This window comes from Charadrius vociferus, unplaced genomic scaffold (assembly GCF_000708025.1).
Source record: "Charadrius vociferus isolate BGI_N301 unplaced genomic scaffold, ASM70802v2 scaffold673, whole genome shotgun sequence".
Lineage (NCBI taxonomy): Eukaryota > Metazoa > Chordata > Aves > Charadriiformes > Charadriidae > Charadrius > Charadrius vociferus.
This window is the reverse complement of record NW_009647751.1, coordinates 410,320-417,064: the sequence shown is the minus strand read 5'-3', so window position 1 is coordinate 417,064 and position 6,745 is coordinate 410,320.

Genomic DNA, 6,745 nt, shown 5'->3' with positions numbered 1-6,745 from the left:
GTTCCTTTCAGTCCAAGTTTGTCAAATACAGGTCAGGTCTTGGAACGCTGTTTCAGGTCTTGCTATTAACTGCAAATGTAAGTGTACAGCTTTGTAGCATAGTGAATAAATATGAAATTTAGATAACTTTTAATTCTGACTTCTTGAAGGCAGTAATAATAGACCTGGAAGACAATAACTGACATGCTGGACACCAGTGTATCATATGTATTGTTGAAGCTTAATTGTTCCATTACTCTAGAGATCTTCCAGCTTTCAGAAGTTTAAATCCAAGTTTTAAGTTTTGCGTTTCAACAGTGACTAGTTTGGAAGTTGTGTGTTCTTTTCAGCTAATTTCATCTTGATTGATTCCATAATTCCCCAGCTTGATTCTATGAGGTGATATACATGTAAGACTATATTGCAATTATATAGTCATCTGAAAGCTTCTTAAGAGACTAACATAACTCTGTCACTAATTGCAAGTCTCATCAAGATGTTTGCACGTTGGAACCTGTACTTCGATACATTACATTTCTAATGTCAGCCATTCTAATAACAGCCAGAGTCAAGCATTCAGTAAGTTTAAAAACTGACCTCTAAAGCAGGACAGTGAATCCAAGTTAGTGGTAGCTTTTTAACTGTAAGGTGATAATATTTATGAAATGTACTGTGCATTTTGAAGCTTTCTCTTTGGGGAAAACGGGTGAAAAGAAGGAAGAAGAGAAAAAGAGCAAACTATTTATTGAAAAGATCATAATAGAAGAGTGAAGGCATGTTTCACCGTGCTTTGGTGACACTATCACTGACAAAAGCAAATTATTTCAGAAACCCAAGTCTGGATAAACTTGGAATCTGAAGCTTTGTTACGGGAGGGAAAGTCACTAAACCCCCACTTTCAATTAATACTTCTACTACTAAAAATAAGCTAATCAAGAAATGGTGGTTTTAAACTGCTTATTAGCCCCATCTGGAAATGGACAATCAAAGCAAGCTTTTGTGTCCTTTGGAAATGGAAGAGAGCATGAAGGGGTGAAGCTCCCAGAAAAGAAGGGCAAATGTTGTCTGGGGCTGCCTCAGCCTTGGTGAGTGAGGTAATTGCTGCACTGGAGTGAAAACTTGCACTTTCTCTTTTTTGAGTGAACATGATGTGTGTGGAGATTCCAGATTCCTGTAAGTGTTCCCTGGCTGGGTAGTCATGTCTTTGGCACTCTGTGCAATGAACTGGGTAACGCCTCACTCAGCAAAGATATACCAATTTGAGACGGGGGGTTATTAAGTGATTTGAAAGGCTCTCTAGTGGTAGCAATTTCACCAGCCATGTGGATTTTTTTTCACGTCTAGCTAATAAGAATTCAATTCAGAAACAAAGGCAATGTAGCAAAATTGGTAGTTTCTGCAAAAGTTGGAAGAAAGGAAGAAAGATGGAGGGATTAAAAAAAAAAAAAGTGGGAAAAGAATGTAAATTTAATGGAACAAAATATGGAGCCAAAAACGTTTCTGAGAATCAAATATTTTTGTATCCATTTATGTACTGATACAGTGATCTGGGGAGGAAAGCAGTCCAGGTTTGTGGTACTGGTTGTGGGCTTGGATTTGGGTGGTTGACTTTCCATGGAGACAAGTGGACCAAGACTTGGGTTAAGGCTTCGGGGTCAGTCATCATGAGTGGCTGTGCATTACTTGAGATGTGCTGATAACGAGGCTTCCTTCTGGCTTCCCACACATTAAAGGCATGCTGACTTAGCTTAAATCCTTTATTTGATCTTAAGTCAGGCTGAATATTATACTAAGTGTGAGTAGGATTGCTGCCTAGTTGCATACTTTTAAGCTGTCATTGTAGATGGGTCAGGAGAGAGCTGAATAGTGTTTTTGTGTTATAAATGAGAAGGACAAATCTGACAAAGCTTCCCTCTGCCACCCTTCAATTAATTCTAATTCACCCCTCGTCAAGTTATGTATTTATGTGTATCTGGGTTTCCAATTAATTATATTTTGTCTATTTTTTCAGCAATTAATTAGAATGAAATCATAAATAGAGTAACAATAATGATACTTCACACCCTCCCCCCCCAAGGCTATTGCACCTACATGCATGTAGGTAAAATTGTTGATCTGGTTTGTGATGACTTTGTTAACTTTAAGGGCCAATATAAGAAAACAAAAATTATATTTCTGCCTATTATTTCTAATAAGTTGTAGCTATTTACAGCTGGTTTGAACTGACCTCTGATTTTGAATCATTTAAGATAAGTAGTGAGGTGGACCCATTGTTAATAACTGAAATGAGTTTAGAGAATGAAAATTAAAATCCTTTGTTTACAGCATAAAACATCATAGAGCGTTGTTACTAATAGAAGTATTAAGTGCTTCATCAGATTAAAGTGTTTAAATTTTTAAATATCCGAGTTAGCCATCAAATATAGTTGCCAACTGTCCTTGACAGAAGCGCCAACATCTGCTGAGATGCAGACCTGTGACCTCTAGATAAGTTTTTATACACAGGAAAATATTTATCTTTCTACTATGACCTTCCATGCACAAGACATGAGCCATGGATTTGTTTCCTAGGGAACTAGTGACTGAGGAAAATCTATAATTAGATCTGTGGGTGTTTGCTACAAATTGGAACTGGGTGCTAAGCAGGTTCTTAAAGTATCCAGAAGTATTACATTGACTTCATGTAATGGAACCAAATTTTAAAAATGTCCTTCACAATAGTATTTATTTTAAAATATCTTCAGTTAAAATTTTTAAATACTTATGTTACTCTAGGTTCATCCTAACAGCAAATTATGTTTGAAAGCCAAGATTCAGCAGGTTGCTAGTTAAAGCAACCTTAAAATAAAATTAGACACAATCTTCCAATAAAGTTCTTCAAATTAAACTGAAACTTAATTTTCAAGAGTGGTGTTAGGTGAATCATTCTCACCAGCTCCATTTTTCTCATTTCACTGCTCCTATTCAGTTCCTCAGGTTGGCTGTGCAACTTCAGTGTCTCATTCTGCAATTCCAATTACTCTACCAGCTGGAAGTTCCCACTTAATCCAGATCTTGATTTCGTTCTTTGCTGCATGCATGGATCTAAAGATAACATTTGTAGCTAAGTCCCATGGCCAGTAATTGTAGCTGCAGGGAGGGGAAGCAACTAGGGTTTTTATATTCCCCAGGAAACGCAGGGCAGACTTCTCTAGACCTCAGCAGCAGATTGTTTTAGCCTGGGCACAGTGCAGCTGAGATGCATCTGTGTTGCTTCCAGTCTGGTGCTAGATCAGAGTGCCTTATGCTTTCTCGGATGCTGCAAAAGTGGCCTTGAGTAATAAATTAAGACTTTGATCTTATTTGGAATAGATAGTTCTGTGAAATACCTGGAAAAGGTACTGTAAATTGGCTCTGTTCTTCTTTTTTCTTTCACTTCTTGTAGACTTAGCTACATGTGTGGTGATTACGCATTATGTATTCTGTCCTATGTCCTGAATTCCTGCAATTAGAAACCATTAAATGTTGTAATGTTGTCTCTGCATTTTTGCCTTTTTAGATCAGTGATAAGTTTGCAATAAAGCACCTTTATAAATCCAAATAATCTTCTTTTTTGGTTTTTTAGGGCATCTTTTGACTTTCTCTTTATCTCTTTATTTGATATTGTCAATCACAGTGAGATTTTTCCTAACGACTAACTATAGCTTTTGAGCTACTCCATCTGGCTGTCACTCACAAGACAAATTCCTTCAACTAACAGGGTTTGTTGCAACTTAGTAACTTAATCAGCAATTAAAATATGGTGATTAAATAGCTACTGAAAGGCCAAACCAGCCAGTGAAATATCCAGGCCTTCTGTGACAAGTAATACTTCTAGTTCATTTTCCTTTGAGATTATGAAAAACTGTGTTTATAAATTCTGTGCTCTCAATAAATTAAGAGTAAAAAGAAGCTGAAGGATTGCCTGCTACAAAAGATAATGCATATCTTTATGTGTTCACTGAATTACTTTACTTCCCCCTATGAGCAAATGCTCGCTGTTAGCCATGTATATTGATTAAATCCTCAAATGTGGTGCAATTGTGGATGACACCTGCAGGCCCCAGTGCTGCAACTGATTCTTCATGGGGAATAGTTGCATCTGTGTACAGCTATGACAATGAACCTCAGACCGAAGGGATCCACCGGTGCACAGGGTTTCCACATGCATAATTTCATGTTGTTTCATTTGGACACCTGTGCATCCTAGTAAAAAGCTGATCTGAATTTTGTAAAAGTTTATGCATAATTACAATAAAAAGCCATTATGCTGAGATTATTTTTTGGTTGAATATCAAATATCCTATTTGTGTTGATTATTCTAAAAAGACCTCAAAAATAAGCACTGGTGATGAAACAACCTCACTGGTTTTAAATATATTGTGTCATGTTCATACATTAGGATATTTTCTTGAAATATTTTTCTATGAAATTTATTAACCTTGGCAAATTCCAGATTTAGAGTTGTTTTTTATTTTTTTATTACTAAAACATTGTATTTGCACTGGTGCAATGAAGTAATCACTGGTATAGTAACTTCTACAGGAAGCAGTCCAACAATATACTTAAATATACCATCTGCATTTCAAGCAATATAAGTTCTATTTCATTCACGTATGTAAAGTTCTGAATATGGTACCTGATAAGAGTATTTGTGCAGTTTTGTTTGGATTGCTTCAGGCAAGGAACATTTGTACCATTTGCAGCCCCCAATTAGTCTTGCAAACATGCATCAAAATATGCTAAAACTATATGCTTTCATTCTCACAATGTTGTTCCTAAATTTGACACTTCCTGAAATGTTTTCTGTGACAAAGCTCATAGTTAAGATACTAAAAAAAACCAACCAACAAACCTCTTGAGAATATCGGTGTATGATTCTTCATTTTCATAATTAATCTCATTTCAACTCCTGATTTATTTTTTTTTTTTATTCTCATGTTACATCTCTGACAGTTGGTATAAAATTTCCATATTCAAGGTATTAGTACATCCAGTACTTGATACTTCAAAAATTTTATACAGCTATCAAAAAGGCTTCAGCTTACAGATGCACTACTGTAATAATACATGTGTTTCCTGTTTGAGGAACTTTTTTTCTGTAATTCATGAGTCTTAAAAGAACCAATGCAAATAAGAGGTAATGTCTAATTTTGTAATAGTAGTTTTGCCCAGTGGCCACTGAGTTTTTAATGTGTATGTTGAAGTGCAAAATTCAGACACTTTCCAGTCATGTATTTTGCCTAGTTAAAACTGAGTCTCTGGAATCTGACAGGAAAATAGATTTTTAAACTTTAAAAAAAAACAAATTACGGCTTTCTTTGCTGAGCTGAATCAAGTCTATTGTCTATATACATTTTTCTTTCTCTGGGAAATGTACATATGTATATTCTTATTAGGACTGTCAAAAGGATCAGGCAAAATATTTGTAGTTGATGACACAGGAGCAATGTCTGCTGTACGAAATATAGTTTTCTCCAGCTTTGTTTCCCTCAGAAGCCAAACTCTTCACCTTGACTTTGTGTTCCTTTACCTTGGCTGTCATAGGAGGTTGGGACAGTGTTGTATATTCTTATTGCTGGTCACAGTTCCCTTTTCATTCTGTGCCTGTGGTTTGTGGAGCACAGTTCCAGTGCAAGCACAAATACTGGAATTTGAGTGATTGATTGACGGGCTGGTTTAAGCTTTGGCGTGAAAGCACATGGGCTAGGAGATTTATACAGCTTCGAAAATCTTGCCTTATACATAGACTGGAAATTTAAAACTGATCTGGAAATGTTTTGAACTTTAGGACTGTGATGATGTTTGCATTCTTGTATTGCATAAACATTTTCAATTGCTGAAGTTTTGTTCTGTTCTTTACTTGAATTTTGCAAATATTGTTCATACTTGTCTGTATTAACTTAGCTTGTGCTTTGAATAACACACTGAGTGGGCATTTGTCCAGATGTGTTTTGGTTGCTAATATAATGAAGCTAACAGCAGGGCTTACTGTGTTTGTGAACAAGAAAAAAGTTTTACCAAAAATATATACTGTCATATATAACGTGTTGGTTTTATCCCTAATTGTCATGAACAAAGGGCATGGTCACTTACAGAAGCTTTATAATTTCTGTTACCATTACTTGCGTGAATAAATCACCTGGATGTTCTTGGCAATCGCCTGTATATTGAATGAATTCTGAAGGAAGTCCTAGTCGGAGAGAAAGCAAAGGTCAGATTTGGCCAACGTGTTTCCCTTTATCAAAGAGCAGAATTCAGTTCCCATGCTTAACTAGTTTATCTAGTATTTAATTAATGAAGATAGAGGTATTGAGAACCAATAGCTTTAATAAATTATTAAACTCAACAGATTATAAAAATTGCTTTTTAACCACTGGTTTTTTATGTTTAGCTTATAGTAATGAAGCAGTTTCTGTTGGTTAGTGCTTTTGAATAATGATGGGAATATTTTGCATTTGTTTTGGTTGAAAGATTATTTGAGTCAGTATAGAGCAGATGGAGCCTCTGACTGTAAAGAGTGATTTTCGGTATGGCAGGACAGGAAGTGTCTGTTTAAATATTTATACCATATCTAAACAATGGGCCTAAACCATTGTTTTGCTCTTGTGGAGCATAGCGATTAAAAGAAAACATAGTTCACCTTAAATATTGCATGGATAAATTTGTTTCCTAGGAGGCTAGGAAAAACCAAAACCAAACAACCCCCCCCCCCCCCCCAAAAAAAAACAACAAAAAAAGAAAGAGA